General features: G+C 42.3%; 1 pseudogene; it reads left to right on the forward strand.

Annotated features, from left to right (window-relative positions):
* The first annotated feature begins 15,548 nt into the window (after window positions 1–15,548).
* LOC112408497 (olfactory receptor 2F1-like) lies at window positions 15,549–16,388 on the forward strand (annotated as a pseudogene).
* Window positions 16,389–21,016: the final 4,628 nt, after the last annotated feature.

A 21,016-nucleotide genomic window follows, 5' to 3' on the forward strand; every position in this document is an offset into this window, starting at 1 on the left:
GATGTCTCCTGAAGGCTCTGGGTGAACTGGAAGGGAATTCCACCACGTAGCACAAGAGCAGGAGTGCACTGACGTGCTCTCATCTACCTCGGTAGCTGGGTGGAGATATTACCGTCAAAGATAAAGTGAGGAGAAGACGCTAAAAGGAAGAGCTACTAAACACCCTGCCTTGTAAAACTGACTAGAGAAATTCCCTCAATGTGACTATTTCTATACAGTGTTACTACATCAATATATCCTATAGTAAAGCGAACAAATTGGCACAAAACTTAGGCTACATTAGGAAAATTCTAAAATTTATTCCTTCATCCATACGTGCAACAAATAACTGTTTATTGAGTGATGGTTCCATGCCAGCGACTGGAGAGTTAAGGATTCAACTCTGATCAAACGCCACTGTATACCTAACATGGCATTCCAAATTATTGGAGCGATGAAGGTGAGGCCCATGTGGAGCTTGAAATCTGCTAGGGGATTCAGGCAAATAAATAGGCACTGCATTACTAAGTGATGAGTACTATGGTGTGACAAGATCCTGTTGGAAGCATTGTGCCTGGTCTTGGGGTGGTGGGAGCATCAGGAGGTTATGGAAGAAGTAATGTGTAAGATCTAAGGGCACGTTGTGATAGCTAGAGCCAGACAAAGATAGCTGAGAAAGGAGAGTCCAGGCAAAGGGAACAGCATGTGCAAATGCCCCAAGGTAAGAGGCCATGATACATTCCAAGGACTTGTCAAGAGGACTGATTCTTATTGATGGTGATGTTGGGAAGTGGGGTGCTGTGTGCTGAGAGGTATTAAGAGGTTATGCTAGAGGTACAAATGCAGGCCAGATCATGTAAGCCTTGTATGCCATGTTAAAGAGTTTGGATTTTACCCTAAAGAAGAATGAGAATAAAGAGGAGAGAAAGGAGAAAAAAGCAGGAGGAAGAGAAGGAGAAGAAGAAGAAAAAAGAGAAGCCACTGAAGATATTTAAGCAGGGGAGTGATATGATCCAGTTTGAACATTCTGACTACTGTGTAGAGAAAGAATTGAAGAAGGACATGACAGAAAGTATATTTATTAGGAAGCTAGTGTAGAAACACAGGTTAGAGATGATGTTGGCCCATTTTAGGTAAGTGGTAATGGAAATGGAGAGAAATGGACAGATTTGAGAAATATTTAGAAGGTAGATATAATAGAATTTAGTGCAGATTGAATGCTTAGGGATAAAAGGAAAAAAGGATTCACTGATGATTTGGATTATCTGATCTGGAAAAGATGACACATTGGGCTCACTGAGATGGAGTACACAGGAAGAGTAACCAGTCTGAATACAGGACAAAGTTGAAATGATGAGTTCAGTATTGATTATGCTGACCTGGGCTGTGGAGATGTACAGTTGGCAGCTGGGTATGTGTCAGGAGAAACATATTTAGAAATCATCCACACATCAATGGCAACTGACAAGGCTGAGATGATCCAGGGAGAGTGAGCAGAGGAAGAACAGAGCAGTTCCAAGATAGGACTCTGAGGAAGACCAACAATGAAAGATGGATGACTGCCTAAGTATGACACAAATGCGTAATTTATTAACTACATTAATAAAGTAAAAACTTCATTCCTGGGACACTACCCTAAACAAAATGAAAAGAGAAAAGAGAAACTGGGAAGATCATATCTAATGTATGAAAGAGGTTCATTTCATTAATACATAAGAAACTTTTGCCAATCAATGAGAAAAAGACTAACAATCACAAAGAAAAATGGGCAAAGGATATGAATAGACAGTTCACAGAAAAGGAAATGCAAATGGATTTTAAACAGGAAAAGAGTTTCAACCTCACTCATAAGAGGAATGCAAAATAAAATTAGAAAATGCTATTTAGAGCACTTCCTGCTCAAAAACGTGAACACAGAGTTTGAAGGATATTTACAACAGACTCCCTCATACATAGTTGGTGGTAAAATATATTTGTTCAATTCTATGGAGGTCAATTGTGTACATCAATTAAAATGAGAATTAAAGAACATATCATTTGTTCCAATAACTCTACTTTGGGAGTTTGACCTTACCAATGTATTTGCCTTGTGGACAAACATGTATATTCAAAAATATTTATCTCAGCATTACTTGCATCAGCAAAAGATTGAAGATTTTTTAAATAGTATGTGACTGATGAAATAAATTATGGTTTTATCCCTATAATGGAATCTTATGCAATTGCTAAAGAGAATGAAGCAGTTCTATCTGTTATAGACCTGAAACCATCTCTCATACATGCTATTAAATGAAAAAGCAAGGTACATGAAAGTATGTACTAAGGAGTCATCCTTGATTCTGGCACATCTTTGATTCTGGCCTTTTCCTTATTATGTCCACTCCTGAAATGCTGCTCTTCATCATGCAGATGCCGTCTGGGCTCAGATACTGGCTTCTCAGAGAGGCCCTCGCTGGGCACCCTACATGTCACCTGTCTGTCCTCTCTCACATTAGCACGCCTTAAATTCTAATCATCTCTCATTACTGAAAATTCTCTTTCTTTTAAATGACTTTCTTTTAAATTGTCTCTTCCTCCCAACAGAATATAAACTCTATGAAAATTGTCTACTTTACTCACGTGGTCTTCCCGGGGCCTAAACAGTGTCCGGCATGTAGTAGCTGCTAATTAGTAAACAGCAGTAAATTGTTAAAGAATGAGTGAATAAATAAATGTTACGGTATGATAGCATTTACATATAAAAACACACAGAATATCATGTGTGTATGAGCATATGTGTGTGCTTGTGTATGTCCTATAGTTTTACACCCTCACACACACACACATCTGTAATCAAATTAAGAGTCTGTGGAACTGGGTGACAGAGGTAGAGCAAACTTTTACTTTTTTTAATACTTTCCTTAAACATATATATGCATTATTTATTCAATAAATGTTTTCAAAAAAAATAAAGGCTAGGCAGAGGAAAAGGAATGCACAGAGGAGTTTTTTAAAAAGAGCAATCAAAAAAGTAGAAGAAAATCCAAGAGAACATGATGTCATGGAAACCAAGGAAAGACAATTTCAAGGATGGAGTGATCAACAGGGCCAAATGATACTCCTATTTCTAAATAATATGATGCTGGAGCCAGAGATGACTTTAGAGATGTCTAATTTGGCCCAAAGAGCACCAAGCTCACTCGTACAAACCTCAGCAAAGCATGTGTAAAGGCATGGCAGCCAAACTACACAGCCCACTTCCAGAGAGGCTGTCTAGCCGGAGATCATGCAAGGACTGCCTGACTCCAGCCAACACTGAAGAAACATGTAGAACCAACTCAAATTGCGCTTACTCACCTGCCGGAGTAGAAAGTAACACTGGCTTTCATTTTAAATGCTGAAATCATTAACGCCGTTTTAAGACCTGTACCTGGGATTTGTTTTACTCTGGTATGGTAAGGTGGCAGACACAGAGACAACTGCCTCTGAAAGAAGAGTTTATAGCATGGGAAGGGGGCAGGCCACACCACGCAGGGCCCATGGGGAAGCACCAGGTCAGTCAGGAGGCAGAAGGAGAGAGGAGAGAGCATGACCCTCAGACACTACTGTGGTTTCTGAGGAAGGAATGGATTAGGCAGTGTAGGAAAGCTGGAGGAAACTTAGGCTTGGATAGTTTGAATAATTTTGGCAGGCTCTGGGCCATAGGACTGGTCTCTAGCTGCCCAGTCTAGTTGACTTGGCCCTGAGGTGATAACAGCAGGGAAGATGGTGGCTTGGTGCCTGAGAGTTAAATAAAGGTGACTGGGATGTGGGCTTTGGATTGGTTGGTTTGCATAGGAAAATTGTAATCAAAAGGGAGTTGGTTTGCAATGTCTAGAAATTAGCCAGCTCTGAGAGGGGCAGCCTATCCCCTACCAGCAAGACCCCTAAGATGTCAAAACATCATAAAGTATGAAAAATATAAAAACATGATTAATACAAACACAAACTCTACAAATGATACCTGAGACAGTGTGTGTGGAATAAATATAATCCTCCTCCTTGGGCTCCAGATTCCATCTTTACCCACCTCCTCGGAGAGCTCATACATTACTTACTGCTACATCTCCCATGCCTCGAACTCGAGCATATAAACATCTTTCTGATATGAAAATTCCAATTACTCTGATTACAAGGTCCTTTTCCTTGAAGTGGCAAGTTCCAACTGGGGAGGTGATGGCTAGATTGCTAAGAGTTAGCAGTTCCCAGTCAGTGAATACTTCCCCACCTGAGGTAGGTCAAGGCACAAGCTGTTTAGAAGAGGGCAGAGGGAGGGAACTAGAATACGGTCCTCCAGAAGAGATGAAGAAAGGTGAAGTGAGAATGGAAGACGCTTATGAAATCTTTAATGAAATTTCCCTATGTATGAGATAGTTGCCCACATCTAAACTACGGCCCACTTAACAGGCACATGAAAAAATTCCTTTAAAGACATTCCACTGATTTTAATGCTATTCAAACTAGTAGAGCAGGATTCTAAATATATGTTTGATGGTGGTGATATTAATCATGATTACAGTATTCTCTCACTACAATTCTTAAAAGAGCCAACCTAATATAAGCTTTGGAGTCAGACTTAGGAAATACTTGATAATGGACAAACTTTGTGTAGCCCAATGGCCTCAATTTTCTCCTTCCTCAGATGAGATCGTGTCTATGAAATTGCTTGAAAGTAATTAAGCATGATATAAATGTAAGGTTTTTTTCCTTTTTCAGGATAAGGAGAAGAGGAACTCCCATCTAGCAAGATCAGAGCTGGAGAGTTGTTTTTCTTCTGGGAGCCAAAGGAATTTCTTTGAATCTTTTCTGCACTGGGCCTGGAGATAGGAGAGGATGGAAGTCTGTAAGGCAGTTTCTGGGGCAGCACTCCTCACTCTCTCACCCTTTCTTCAGGACATTGGCAGTAAGTTCACTATTAAACCTGAACAGAGGCAAGACGGAAAGGGCTCTTGTCACCTCTGTGAATAGCTTCTGGACCCATATCTGTTCTTGGATAATCATTCCCAGCCCCTACACTCACTTTCCTCTTTGACCTCCCTTCAGGCTTCATTTTCCCAGTGCCCACCCCTCTTGGTCAGAAGAAGGCTTCTTGGGCTGGAATCTATCCTCTCCTTTGGATCGCCTCCAGCTGCCCTCTCCAGCTCCACAGGACAGGAGCTCGGAAGTTTTCTACACTTATAGCAAAGCTTGAGCATCAGTTCCAACCAGTGTAGTTTCTTAAAAGGTACTTCCAAAACATCTCTCACAAAATTCCAAGGACGGCATAAAACACTCTGGATCTGATGCAGAGAACTGTTGGAACAGCTTGTATTTTGCAAAAGAGAAAAGAAAATGTTGAGTTTACAAGCCTCGACAGGATGGAAGTAAATGTATGGGGGGCGGGGGGGGTGAACAGTTTCTATTTGTAGCATAGGTTTGACTAGCACCTTTCTTCTAAAGTGTTGAAAGTATTTTAAACATAAAAATATCTAACGCTGGTTGAGGGTTCATCATAAGACTAGACACTGTGCTAAGGTCTTTGCATGAATTCTCTCATTTAATCCTCACAAGAGCCACATGAGACACATATTATCATTCTCTCCATTTTACATTTGAAGAAACTGAGGCAAAAGAGACTTTAACCTGTCCAATGTCATAAATGCACAGGGTAGGGAGCCAAGATTCTGACGCTGGCAATCAGGGTTAGGCGCCTATACTCTTAACCACCAGGCTTTGCTTCTTCCAGCAACATCATGATCTGCTAAGTAGATAAAACCACCTCTGCTACACAGAATCCATCTGAGACTTTTAAAAGGCTTAAAAGTCTTGGGAAAAGGTCAGAGCCAGGATGAGATTCCCAGGCTCCAGACCACCAGATCTCAGATCTATTGTGTTCTGGGAACTAAGAGGAACTGGCTCACTGAACATCCTGAATTCTCAGGGTATAAGCAGAAAATAACTTTATTCCTGCTCACCCCCACACCTTCAAAACCGAACTGTGGGGCTTCCCTGGTGGCGCAGTGGTTAAGAATCCGCCTGCCAATACAGGGGACACGGGTTCGAGCCCCGGTCCGGGAAGATCCCACATGCCGCGGAGCAACTAAGCCCACGTGCCACAACGACTGAGCCTGCGCTCTAGAGCCTGCGAGCCACAGCTACTGAGCCCGCGTGGCACAAGTACTGAAGCCCGTGCGCCTAGAGCCCGTGCTCTGCAACAAGAGAAGCCACTGCAATGAGAAGCCCATGCACCGCAATGAAGAGTAGCCCCCGCTCGCCGTAACTAGAGAAAGCCCATGCGCAGCAACGAAGACCCAATGCAGCCAAAAATAAGTAAATAAATAAATAAATAAATAAATAAATGTATTAAAACAAAACGAACTGTGGGGTATGCTTGGACTAAATCCATAGCATGTAGCATAATGTCCTGGTTCCCATAGAAAATATAAAGGTTTACAGTCACTTTCAGTTCCCCAAACAGTCCCATTTCAGTACTAAAAATAGCCAATTTTGTTAGGGCAAGCTTGAGGCAAATGTAGAGACCTGGAGGTGGTAGGAAGACTCCAGAGCGAAAAGCAAGTCAGCTTCCTCGTCTAAAGGCCAGAAGACAGTTGTATCTAAGAGTAGCAGGAAACACCCGGCCAGAACTTCTCCCTGCTCCTTTTGGGTGAGAGGCATGGTTTTGCTTAACTGGGGCACGGAAAAGATCCCAACCGCTTCTCCTTCTGCTGACCTCTACGTAGTGAAGTTCAGAACATCAGGGCATGAAGAGACTTTTACACTCTTCCATTTGCAGCCCTTTTATTTCAGAAAGAAAAGAATAATGGTGGCGGCAGCATGGTCTAGTGAAAAGAGTCTAAAATTTCACGGAAATACCCTGGCGGTCCAGTGGTTAGGATCCCGCGCTTCCACTGCATGGGGCACAGGTTCGATCCCTGGTTGGGGAACTAACCTCCCGCATGCCATGTGGCGCGGCCTAAAAGAAAAAAATGTTTTTTAAAAAAGAGTCTAAGATTTGAAACCGGTCATATAATGATTTTCATCTCAGCTGGTTCTTTACCAATCGTCTAGCTCTGGCCAAGTCTGTGCCGACCTCACAGAGTTGTTACAAATTTGACAGAACACTGTTATCCTCTCCTCACTCCCCAGGACATGGCACATACCCAAGTCCCCCTTTAGGGTCGAGCCCATACCAAGCTGGGGAACTTGGAAGTGACTCTCACAAAGAACCAAACTGACTCTTTTAGCAAAATATTTCACGTCTTATGCTTAGTGATGACAATCTGATTGTCGTATAGCTGCCTGATCCCATAGTCAGAGTTGCCCAGGTAGAGTCCTTCAATCCCTCCTCTACCCACATGGTTCCACAGCGCCCCCAGGCAATGGCATCCATGGAAGAATGGAATGGAACAGAGTGACTGCTGATTGCTAGATCAGAGTTCAGATACATATGGAGCACAGAGATTAAAGGATAGACAAGCGATAGGGGGAGGAGATCGTCAAAGGTAGAAACGTTTACCTGATCCCCACTTGGAGACCTCAAGGGAGACTGTAGCTCAGGAGGCCAGAGCACAGCAGTGGAAGAGGGCACCAAATAGGTCTGAGACATGTTCCCGGCTCCTAGAACATGGGATGGATGCCTCAAGCTCCTACATGTTTCAAATGCGAGGTACAGAAGGCAGCTGAAAGTTCCACCAGAGAACCTGCCAGGGTAGGATCAACTTGGTGGAGAAAAAGGACTACAAGGTGGACTTCCCCCAAAAGGAATCATGATCAGTTCTTGGAGGTGGTGTGTGTGTGGAAAACAGGGGTCAGAATCACATCAGAAACCCCGAAGCAGAACCATTTCAACGAAAGGATTGCCACTGAACACTGACAAAGCCAAGACAACAAACTGCCCATGTGTCCCTCAGCCACAGACTTCAATACTGGATGCCATGGGCTAGATCGAGATTGACCATGTCTCAGCAGAAACCTGCCATGTGTACACAGGCAGATAAGAGTGATTGCCCAACTGCAGAGACCAGCACCAGGACCAGCATGAAACAAGAGTGATTCTACACCCTCATCCCAAGTTCCACGTTATCCCATAGTAGCAGTTTTCTCTTATACCCAGAATCCACCAATGAGAAAAAAAAGAAATAAACCATTCTGATCAAAGGCTGAACTTTGAATTAATTAACTATTTACCTGGAAAGATTACTTTTAGTCAAAAGATACTGTTTATACTGTAGGAAACTAAGATATTTTTAATTGGCAGTATTATATTGTTTGCTTTTTTCCTCTTTCCATACCAAGCATCAGAATGTAAACTTGGGATGATAGATCACTACAGAAAACAAATAAGCTACATTTTCATATAACATCCATGAAGAGTATTTAAAGTTGTTTCACCATCACATAGGCAAGTTGATCTTGAAGTAAAGGTAGCTCTGAGCTCCTTGTGTGTGCTAGTAATCTATTAAGGAAAGACTTCTTTTCTAGAAATGAGCTGTACTGAACCTGTCCAATGTTAATATAAAATAAGGAAATTACATAAAATTTCAAGGAGATGATTCTTATAAAGCATTCAGTACTCGTTAAATATTAGTTGCCAAGTCTTTCTTTCTCATTCCCACCAGCACCACCTAAGTGGTTTCCCTCAAGTCACATAGTTGCTTATGCACAAAGAGAAGACCAAATCACAGAAATCATTTTACATTTTCCTAGTGTGATAGAGGTAGGAATCAGAGAAGTATTCAGACCCTCTCATGACAGAGATAATTTGTGATGAGTTGTAGCCAAAGCTATTGAATCAGCTGTCAAGTGTAGAGATCATCAGCCCAGGTAACCTGCTTCCTAGAAGCTGCCTCTTGACATTTCATGTGGGAAAGCTATCCCTGGTTAAGGAAAAAAAAAAAAAAAAAAAAAAAGTAGAAAGAACTAAAAGGGGAGGTAGGTGCATAACTGAGAACCCGATAAAGTAGTTCACTGGGAGTGAACTAAACTATTCCTAGTAACAGGAAAGTCTTGTGGCAAGGAGATATCAGTGGGGAGAAGTAAGGGGTGGGGAAGCAGTAGTTGTGGGGCAAGTTCAAAGGAATGAAGGGAAAGACCCAGGGAAGCAGCAGGCCTGGGGCTGCACAGACACTGCAGGAAGTGAATTATCTCCAAGGGCTAGGGATCCAAATAGTACATAAAATATTGGTTCTGTCAATGAAACTCCCTCCTCATGTGAATCAGGCTCAAAGGAGATAATTACCCCTATGTCCTCAAGACCACTCTTTGGATCCCATGATGGTCTAACTCCTGTCTCAGATGTCAGTATCTAGGAAAATATAGCAATGTCCACAATGGAAAACATAGACTTCCAGAGCTGCAGGATCCTTACAGTCTCGCTGAAGCTCTGTTTCACAAGTGTGGAAACTGAGGCCCAAGGAGATTAAACAGCATGCCGAAAGGCAAAGAGCTATTTACACCAAAGCCCCAGCAAACACCAATTATCTTGGCCCTAGTCCAGAGTGTTTGCCACCATAGAATGTTTACAGATTCACCTTTCATGGTATAAATGATTTTAAACCTGTAGTCATACCTACTTTGCTGAGGCAGGATTTTAATTATACCTTCCCTCCACCCCATAACACTCACCCATGTTTTCCAAAGACCATTCAGTAGTGTGGGACATTAAGCCAGCAAGTTGATTTCCCAGCATCCCTATCTCAATGTGACATATCTATATCAATAATAATTTTTAAATTTTAATTTGGGCTCATATTAGAAAAATGTTTATTATAGACATTTTTCAAAAAGAAGAAAATAAAAATACCTACAAACTTATTACCAGAGATAATCTATTGACATTTTATGATTATCCTTTCAGTTCTTTCTTTGTGTTTCTGCCTTTATGCATATCTAACTGTATGTATATATTCTTTTCAATTTACGATTGTTCTGAAGCTACTATTTTCTAACCTATTGTTTTCACCCAGTTACATATTATCTGTAACCTTAGTGCTTGGAAAAGTAGGAAAGATGAAGTTTTGTTTTAACAGCAAGGAAATATTTTTATTAGAAGACCACACACTATGTTGTCTGGAAGATGGTACCCAGCAGTTATTTTACACTTGAGTCACCTATATTAATTTATACTAAATCTATCTTTGATGTACTTCCGGAGTCCCACCTCTCAGGTGTCAATCTCTCTCTCTCTTCTCCCTCACGGCACCCTCAAACTTCTTTTTACTTCTGCCCTCCCCTCAACTTTTGGCTCCAACTCTGTCAAAGGGCCCCATCAGTTTTCAATGCTCGAGGTTGGGAGAGCTTCAGGTCCTTTGGGTCCTGAGCATAGCTGGATGGTGGAAGGAACAGAGGTGAACCTGAGATTACAGGTCCTGCACAAAGGGAAGAGCATGCAGTGAAATTACCGTTCCCCAGTCCATTGTCATTAAAGTGGCAAATCTTCAAGAAAATTAAATTTTATCTTGCTAATACTGACCAATTATTACAGAAAAACTCTAATGGGTTACTTGCTAACAATATATCTGTTTCCATCTTACCAAAGACCGTGTTCTATTATTACAGAAACGGATAAGTAAATAGGAACAAAATCGAATCCCAACCCACTGTTTTCTCTGCTCCTTCTAGTAATTCCAGTGAAGAGATTAAAACTTTCATGCAATATGATCAAGAACTGGGAGATCAAGCTTAGGGAAAGCCTGAAAAACTTCTGATACTGTGAGAATACACAACTCAACAGCTATGTGATATTGGAGACCACCAAGGAGCCTGTGGGAATATTTTAATGACTGTGAACTTGGGACTTCTCAATGACTTCTGGGACATGAACATGATGGTTCTACTTGGCAATTTCTACTTTACTCCCCACTCCCTGGTCGCCAAAACTAGATATGTGGAAGGAGGGGAGAAGACGCATTCATCTTCTCTTAGAAAGGAGGTCAAACTTGGATTTTAGTTCCACTTCTCCTTCCCAATTAATCTCAGTCCCTTCCCATCAGGTCAGAGGTGTAAATATTCTTGTCTCCTGACTCCTGTCAAAAGTCTCCAATAATGCCAGAGCCTTGAAAAGCAGTGAAAGACTCAAAAAAAAGTCAGGGAAGGGCTCTGAGAACTAGAAAGACAATTAAAAGTTGAGATAAAACATTTTCAAAATGTCTATCCCATTGGGAACTTAGAAGAGTAGGGAGCTGTGGTTGCTAAGAAGCAGCTTGGGGGGAGAATGAGTAAAGAAACACAGCAAGAGCAAGTAATTGCCCTCTGGGGATTCTTAGGTTCTGGAAAGTTATCAGCTAAGACTGACAAAGTAAACCTCCATCCCCAAGAAGAGGATGGACCACTGCTTCAAGGACTTCCTGAAAGATGTGCTGCCTCCCCATCCAAAGTGAGTTAGTTCTGTGCATAAGGTGAGGACTCAGCCTCGGTGAGTCCTCCCCACAGGGAACAACAGGAGGAGGGTGAGACAACAGAGCCCAAACCCCTGGAGCAGCCAGGACTGTCCTAGGATCCTCTACTTGGTTTTTCTCACTGGTTGCAGTTGGAGGCGCTTTGATTCTTCCACTCAATCAAGTCCTCGGTCTTGGTCAGTCATCCATCAACAGTATAAACTGAAGTGTTTAGTATATACAGACATACATTCAAAGAGCTGAAGAGTGGTGATCAAAAGAGATTAAGTCTCTTTTCTTAGCTTCGAGGCATTTGCATTATACTGGAGATAAAAAGAGGAATGGAGAAGGTGGGATTGGTATAAGAACAGAACATAGACATGGACCCCTCCTTTTCTCAGGTTTGGTCCCTGATCTAGTGTTGTTATGGATTACCACACTATGTAAGAAATATCTGGGTCCAATTTTGGAAAGAATTTCATGTGTCAAAAGCCTACAGGTCTTTCAGCCTTGACCCAAATAGTTTTCCCATTTCTATTTGTATGGTGCCATCCCTATTTCCTTAGCCTCTGGTTTTCAAGCCAACATGGTCTCACTCACTGGCACATCCCCAAACAGTTACGTGTGATATGAATGCTTTGATCCCCAACCCCGGAAACCCATATCTTATTTCCTACAGCCCCACTAGCTATGCATACTTAGAGTAATCAAAGACCAAAGATTTTTTCCCCTCCTTTTATACTGCTTTCAACTACAGCTGGTGTATATTCACTTACTGCAGATCTTGAGAGCTGATAGAAATCTTAGTGTTTACCCAACTTAGTCGTTCTGCAGATGAAGAAACTATGGCTCAGAAAGGTAGTGACCTACAACCATACCTAGACGGTTTATTGATACAGGTTGAGGACCATGCCTCCTTACCACCAATCTACATACACTGTAAACCACATCTACTTTTACAAGACGTAAATGCACTTGTTTCTTTGCTTCTCCTTTAGTACTTCTACATATCTTCCCGGCTATTTACACAGTCCGACTCTATGTCTCCTGTTACCAGACTTGATACTCAAGCTTCCTCTGAAAACTCTGATAAGATCATGATAACTCATCCTCTCCATCCTCCTGCCTGGCCGAGTTGCTAGAGATGGAGACCAGACTGTATTGATCCTTCTCACCCCAGCACTTGCCACTGGACCAGGTTCTACTCAGTGCTCAGTGAATGTTTACTAAGTCAAGCTAAATGGAAAGAAATTCTCTAATTATCCCCCCAAACTGAGAACAAGCCCATCTATTAATAAAAACCAATGTTTTTATCATCTAAAAACAGCATCAAATTTTCATTGGAGAAAAATATATTGCATTTATATTGTGTGTAGAGCATGGTACTACCCACCTGGTATAAACAGACTCTACCTTATTCTTCACTTTATTTAAACAGGGTCTTTTTATTTCTTTCTTTATTTTTTAATTTTTATTTTATATTGGAGTATAGTTGATTTACAACGTTGTGTTAGTTTCAGGTGTATAGCAAAGTGATTTAGTTAGACATAGACATATACCTATCCTTTTTCAGATTCTTTTCCCATATAGGTTATAGTATTGAGTAACAGGGTCTTTTTAATTAAGTGATTTAGGCAATAAGATGTATTGCAGAGGGGCTTTACGGCTCACATTCTGTTAAATTTCTGGCCTTTATAGCACAAATTCATATTGTTTCTTGTCACCCTATGACCACGCAAAATGACCTCACCCGTTGAGTATAATAACAACAGCCACTTGTGTTTACTTAGTACTTTACAAAGCCCATCCATATTCATTTCATCTGATCTTACTCAAAATATTGTGAGCTAGGCATTATCATTATTCCCACATTTCAAATGGAGAAACTGAGGCTCAGAGAGGACAAGTAACTTGCCCAGGGCACGTAGCAGGCTAATGGAAGAGGCAGACAAGAACTTAGGTCCCTTGACTTCTCATTCAAAGATTTTCCCACTCACCACACAGCATTTCTCCGCATGGCAAGATAGGTGTCCTGGGCCTCCAATCTAAGATTCTTTAGGTGCCTCCCTTCCTAGACCATATCCTTTTAGAACCCCTTCCCGTCCCTCACAAACAGGTTCAGTGAGAACTGAGAATGTGCAGCACAGCCTTAAACCTGGTTCCAGGTTGTGTCCCAGGTAGATCTGACACCTGGGCCAACCACCTTACCCCTGTTCCTTGGTTTTCCTGTCTGTAGAATTAAATGGATAAAATACATGATCTCTATGATTCCTTTCATGTCTAACATTTTTAAAAATTTTCTTATATAGTAACAGGGCCCTTCTGAAGGGAATCTGGATTCATGACAGCAGCTCTAAAGGTGAGGATTCTGGATGCTGTCGCAGCCTCCGGTTGTAGTAGATCAGAGCTGAATTGCTTTCTCTGCTGTTAGAAGGACGAGGTTCTGTGGGTAGCCACAGGCTTCCTGGGGCAGCGCTCAGAATCCCAACCACCAACTACTGCACTCAGGCCCCAGAACCTTGTCTCCAATCCTGAGAATCTAAAGCCAGTTTCTATTCTTAGCAGTTTCTACAGTGACACCTGCTGGCCACTGCAGGACCAGGGCTGAGTGGAAGGCAAGAGATGCCTGATCCACCCAGGTTCTCTGCTCTCTCCCTCCACCAATCAGCACCCAGACCCCCTTCCCAGCTAGAGAGAATCTGAATTGGATTATGCTTTTCAATTCTGTTGCATTTGATTATGTGGCTCCACTCTGGTTTTCTTAACACTGATATATTGCTTTTGTCCTTTGTTACGCTGTCTCATTTGATTCTCATAGATTTTACCAAGACCCAATTTTTAAAAAATTTCTTATTTGATTCTGTGGCACTGCTGATTTTCTAAAACAAGTTCCTAACACTGAAAGGCAGTACTTCCTAGAGGTTGGTTGAAAGCATAGTACCTCATATGCTCAATAAATATTTTTAAATAATTGAGTTAATTAATGTACTAATTATTCATATTTTAAGAGCAGGAAATATACCTTGATATTACATTTCTATTAAGAAAAACTGATGGCATTTAATTCTATGTTTATAGAAGACTGGTCAACATGTTGGAAGGAAAATGACCCAGGGCAAACTTAGCTAAGAAAGAATTCACTCCCCCTGAAAAGAATCAGTGGATGTCAGTCACTTCATACTCAGTAGTGACATGTTAAGTATCACTGGTTTCCAGATGCTCTCATTATATTATTTTTTTTATCATTTATTTAAACATCTAAATAAATGCCTGCAACTTACTACATACATTGCATATTATTGAGAAATAAGGCATAACTGCAGTCATAATTTAATTACAACTGCAAATTTAATTAACTAGTAACCTTGTTCTTCTCCTTCATAGCACTTAGCACAATTATACTTAATTAATTTTTGTAATCATTAATTTAATCTCTATGTCCCCGATTAAATTATAAGAACCAAGGAGCGAGACTCATGCTTCTGCATTTCTGGTCCACAGACAGGTGTCTGATGTCTAGCACAGTCCCTGGCACACAGCAGGGGCTTAACCTATACTGATTTGAAGTATTTAAACTTCGTCCAGACTGACGGGCACGAGAATGATGTGAGAGGACTCCTTTCTAGGCAGTGACCCAGACCTGGACCCCAGAAGAAACATACAGAGCAAATGAATTCAGTCTTTTAGGGATGGACCCCTAGGCGCTCCTCTTGGTCTCAAGTATCTGCTTGTAATACTTTTCCCACAGCCACCCCACAGTGGAGACTCCTTCCTTTCTTCCCTGTCTTCTACTTCACTTCCCTCCTTTTCCTGTTTTCCTACCTTCCTTCCTTAGTTTTCCTTTCTCTTTTACCTTCCTTTTTTCTTTTCTATCATTCTTTCTCCCTTCTCTCCGCCACTTTTCCCCTCTATCTTTCCTTCTATACCAATAGCTTATATCCTATATAACTAACTGCTGGATCCTAGATGTAAAAGGACGACCAAAACAGGGACTTCATCCTTGAGTCTAGTGTGAGAACTCAAATGTCCTTTTCCCCACCATCTTCACTGCATTCTCTCCTAAGCACCTAGGTTAAGGAACCTGACGGGAGGTGCTCCAGTCCTGGCCCACGACTTACTCCCAGACTCCTGGAGTGAGACCTTTACTTGCCCCTCCCTGCCTCTGCTCCTCCCCTGACAGCCTGACCCACCTGCTCCATGAGGAGGGACAAGCTGACCTGGGTGAGTCTGTCCTCATGGGCCTCTCCAGTGACAGGTAGACGCAGGCTGGGCTCTCTGTCCTGTTTGGGGCCGCCTATCTGCTGACCCTGCTGGGCAACGGACTCATCATCCTCCTGATCAGCTGGACGCCCGCCTCCACCCGTCCATGTACTTCTTCCTCGGCAACCTCTCCATTGTGCGGTTCCCCAGATGCGGGTGCACGTCCTCCTGGAGAAGAAGACCATCTCCTTCACGCAGTGTGGAACCCAGCTCTTCTTCTCCCTGGCCCTGAGCTCCTGCTGCTGGCAGCAATGGCCTATGATCGCTATGTGGCCATCTGCGACGCCCTGCTCTACGTGGCAGTGATGCGGCCAAGGCTTTGTGCAGGGCTGGCAGTGCATCTGCCCACCTGTGGGCACCACGTGCTGAACCATGCGACTTGTGAGACACTGGCACTCCTCAGGTTGGCCTGCGTGGACATCACCCTCAACCAGGCGGTCACAGTGGCCTCCAGCACGGTGGTGCTGCTGGTGCCCTGCTGCCTGGTCGCACTGTCCTACACCCACATTGTGGCCACCATCCTGCGGATCCGCTCCAGCGGGGGCCACCGCAAAGCGTTTGGGACCTGCGCCTCCCACTTCACTGTGGTCTCCATGCCTTACAGGCCGGCCCTGGTTACCTACGTGCAGCCTGGCTCCACGGCCTGAGGCAAGCAGGACAAGGTGGTTGTGCCCTTTTACCCCCATGTTGAATCCGCTCATCTACAGTCCGAGGAGCAAGGAGATGAAGGCTGCTCTGAGTCAGGCTCTGATGAGGCGCTCTGAATCAAAGCATTAGAATGCGACCTTGTCATAGAGGGCCTCACTCTGAAGACGGTGGGCACTGGAGCGTGCCCTCCGCCTGCTGTGTGCAAGTGCATGTGTGGGCATGTGTGTGCACGTGTGTGCAAGGAAGCAGGTGAGAGGGGCCACAATCCATACGATCTTTTGAATAGAGAAGTGGAATTTTATCTCTGGGCACTATTTCTGGTTCCTGACTTAGTCTAAAAAAGGTGAATTACAACTTAGAAATACATACAGCCTACAGAAAATTAAATGAAAAAAGAAAGATATACTGGCACATATGAATTAGAAAGGAAGACTAAATCAGAAGCTTGAGCAGTACACAAAATTTATGCTAAGAAAGTCTGTTTCCTAAATGCTACAACCATATGTCTAAGCTTTTCTGAAATCAGTGAAAAAAAGAGGGGACAAGCTCTAAGTTACAAGATTCACCGTGCCCATGGGATCAAACAGGTCTTAGGCCAGAGGTACAAACGTCATCATGTGATCACACGTGGTCCAGCTCAACTCAGTAGGCTGGGGTATTCACATGGGGACTTGGAGCCAAAGTCATAGTAATAAGCCCCACATCCTTGACGTGCAGGACTGGACACAGCGTGAATCACGTGGATATCACTCTGCTCACTTCCCCTTCAGACTTGCAGTGGGTGGCAAGTGGCTGGCCAAAAAGTGAATGTTCATAACCTCAAACAAATATCTTTCTACATAATCAGGTCTAAGGACATGCTCTTATGAAAACTGAAGGATGTATTCAGAACACATGCTTGACTAAGAATTGTTCCACGTACCATTAGAGATAAGCCAAGCTACTTAAAAAAGAAAGAATTACAACTCCCTGTTAGTGATAATTTCACTCTACTCTTCTAACCCACAGTTAATGATTGAACTCTAAACATCCTAGAATGTAAAGTGAGAATAAAGTGAGGCAATAATATTTTATCCAGAAAAATGTTTAAAACAACTTTTAAAAATCAGAATGAAGCATCTCTTACCTAAATATTACAGATTTCTGGTTTGTCTTACCCACAAGCAAATATACAAAATATAAATTGAGAACAATTCAAACTTAGTCTGTTGAGAAAATGTCAAAAGGTTGAGGAGGAGAAAATGAAGTATCTTTGAAAACTCCTAGCAAAACTTTTTTGTAAAATTGAGGTAAAATTCACATCACATACAATTCACGATTTTAAACATCTACCATGTGCAGTTCAGTGGCACTCAGCATATTCCCAATGTTGCAGAGCCTCATGCTATCTCGTTCCGTAACATTTTCATCACCCGCCGAGCGCACCTCATACCCTTTAAGCACTCACTCCCCGTTCATCCCCCCTCCCAGGCCAGGCCCTTACAGACACTAGTCTGAATCCTGTCTTTATGGATTTGCCTGTTCTGGGTACTTCATATAAATGGAATCGTACGATATGTGATCTTTTGTGTCTGGCTTCTTTCATTTAGGATAATGTTTTTGAGGTCTATCCATATTGTTGCATGTAGCAGGGCTTCATTCCTTTTTATGGCTGAATAATGTTCCCTTGTAGGGAAATAACCACATTTTGTTGATCCATTCATCAGGTGATGGATATTTGGATTGCTTCCAACTTTGGGCTATTGTGAATAGTACTGCTATAAACTTTCATGTACAAGTTTTTGTTTGAAAACCTGTCTTTAATTCTTTTGGGTACATACCCTGGAGTGGAACTGCTGGGTCATATGGTAACTCTATGTTTAACTTTTTAAGGAAATGCCAAATTGTTCTCCACCATGGCTGAACTGTTTTACATTCCCACTAGCAATGAATGAGGGTTCCAATTTCTCTACTTCCTCGACCACACTTACGTTCTGATCCTTTGATTGTAGCCATCCCAGTGGGTATGAAGTGATATGTTATTGTGTTTTTAATTTGCACGTCCCTAATGACTAATGATGTTGAGCATCTTTTCACGTGTGTGTTGGCCATTTGTATATCTTCTTTGGAGACATGTCCAGCAAAACTTTTGTTTTTAATTTTATTGAAGACCTCCCTTTCCCTTCCCTCCCTTTCACTCACTCCCTCAGCCCCTTCCTGCCTCCCTCTCCCCCTAGGACCATGACCACCAGCCTCCATCCTCCTCTTAATCCCCTCCCTGGTCCTTTCCCCTACTGCTCCAACTCCCATCTGAGGCACTCAGCTCCATCTCCTGAGAAACATATTTTAACTCTCATTTTTAGACTATCAATTTCTCCCCTCAAATCAACAGATTACCTTTTCCTTTCTCTATTCCTTCTCAAAGTTCTCTCCCCCAACCAAAGCCTCCACACTTAGGCATTTGCCCGCCCTTTACCCAGTGTCTGTGATTTCTACAGCAAAGAAGCCTCAGGAGTTCTTCCTCGTCAGTGAGTGAGAAAAAACCCACAGTGCTTATACTTTGATGTATTTTCCTTTACCCTCATCACATGTCTATGGAACATCCAGCTTTGAGGAGTGCGGTATTCTAGTACACCTTCTAACATAACCTGGCTACAGAAATGCTCACCAAGTAGCTGAATGAACAAACTTTGTCTATGAGGTTGGATAAAACCAGTTAAAAGTTGGAAGGAGTCAACTGATGTTCGTTCTATACTTGTTGAGCTATAATCCTTCATTAAATTATGACGTAGTTGGGACAATAATCTATTGACACCTTCTAATCCTAATAATTAAAGCATATCTTTTATATATAAAATAAAATTTAGATTGTATTGTCTGCAGCAGTAGTGCATACATCTAGTTTATCCAAAGAAGACATCAGTTCATTAGGTTGTAGGTTAGAAAAGAGGGGGGAAATGTCCAAAATATTTTCCTACTTATCCCATTGAGTTTTAGAATTTAGAAATTTTTCTTGGCCCTTGCCTCTTTAAAGAGAGACTCAATGTATTTGAAGGGCACTTACTAATCAGGAGGAAACAACTGTTTGGTCCCTCGAAAGACCCTTCCGTTTAGAGTCATTCTTGAGCCGGTATCACAGAGCAGACTCTGAAAACATCAGTAACAAGGTTCTACACTGAGCTCCTAGATGAGAGGATGAATTTTAAAGAAACCCTCCCCGATATGGTGTTCACTCATTCATTCAGTCCACCGGCTCTATATGCCAGTCTCTGTTAGAACTAGAAAGGGCACAATAAAAAGAAAAAAATACCCTCTCTACCCTTCAAGCAGTTTGTTTGCTAGAAATCAGAAAAGAGGAGTGAAAGAGCTGGGCTTAGTGGAGGGGGGTTTCCAGTTCCACCTCCTGGCTTCAGAATAAGTTAAGAGTCAAGGTATGTGGGCTCTATCCCCCCATTACACTATGGGGTGGATGTTTCCCTTTTACAGATAAAATGGAAAGAGGTCAGCTGGTACTTGACGAACTGGACCACCAGTCCACTGATCTGTCCAAACTACTCTTCAGCCTGTTTCCCTGCGTTACATTGTGGCAGTTCAAAGTTTCCACCTGGCTCCCCAGGAGCGGCATCCAAACACCGCACCTTTTCTGACGTTCCCCTCCCCCCATAAATCAAACCTGTGCTACATTTCATTCTGTGGGAACTCGGCTCCCCACTAGCAGCTGTGATACACTCTTCATGCTCCAAGTGGTAACATAATGTGATGTAGCAAGAAGAAGATGGGGACTGTGGTCCTCAGATTTCAGATTCAGTTCCAGCTTTGCTTCCAACTGGCAGAATGATCTTGAGCAAACCACTTCTGCTTTCTGAGTCTCAGTTTCCTCATTTGTAAAATGATGAGGTTGAAATGGTGATCCCAGAATTTCCTTCCAGCCTACCTTCTTTTCTGTGACTCTCACTTTGCATTTTATTCTCTTCAGTGGTGAGAATTTCAGTTGCTGTTTTTGGCACTCATGAGCCACATTCAGGGACTAAAGCTTGGTTACTTATTGCACTGACAAAAGAAATAGGCTCTGTGGAAAGCCAGGGGCTCCCATCCCAGGTGCAGGGTTCAGAAACTCAGCTGGGTATTGTGCCAAAGCCAGTTTCTATTCTGGGCATTTTCTACAGTGACACGTTCCGGCCACAAACGGACTGAAAGAAGAAAGTTGTAAGTTCCAACTAGCTAGTAGGAAAGACGGAGGATAGCATCCAGCTGCTCTGCCCTCTTCACCCCCATCCAACCACAGTCCTTCAAACCCTGTTAGAAAGACTTGGGGTGAATTGTTTTCATTTCCATTTCATTGGATTCTGTGACCCATCTCTCATATCTTTAATACAAATCCTTTTTATTTAGATAATGCTCTGAAGTTATGAAGGGCTTTCTCACACATTGTCTCAGTTGATACTAACTAGTTCTTCCCTAGATCTAAGACATTCTAAAACATTTGTTTTGGACCAGACCTCAGAAGGCTAAAGCTAAGGGGAGACCCAGCACACAAACGGCAAGAAATTCAGGATCACTTTTTCACTATTCAGTGGGATTTGGCCTCAACTTTTTCAAACAAAGCATGAGAAGTTTAGGTCAAAGATTTTTCCTCCTCAAAAGCTCTACTGGTTTTATCTCTAAACATATTCCTCTCTCAAAAATACTACGTCTTAAGTTTTCAAAAATAAGGTTAAAAGTTCCCTCTAAAGCAGTGATTCTCAAACTTGTAATTAAAGTTTTACATTTTAGTTACC

The sequence above is a fragment of the Neophocaena asiaeorientalis genome, unplaced genomic scaffold (assembly GCF_003031525.2).
Source record: "Neophocaena asiaeorientalis asiaeorientalis breed wild unplaced genomic scaffold, Neophocaena_asiaeorientalis_V1.1 scaffold206, whole genome shotgun sequence".
Classification (NCBI taxonomy): Eukaryota; Metazoa; Chordata; class Mammalia; order Artiodactyla; family Phocoenidae; genus Neophocaena; species Neophocaena asiaeorientalis.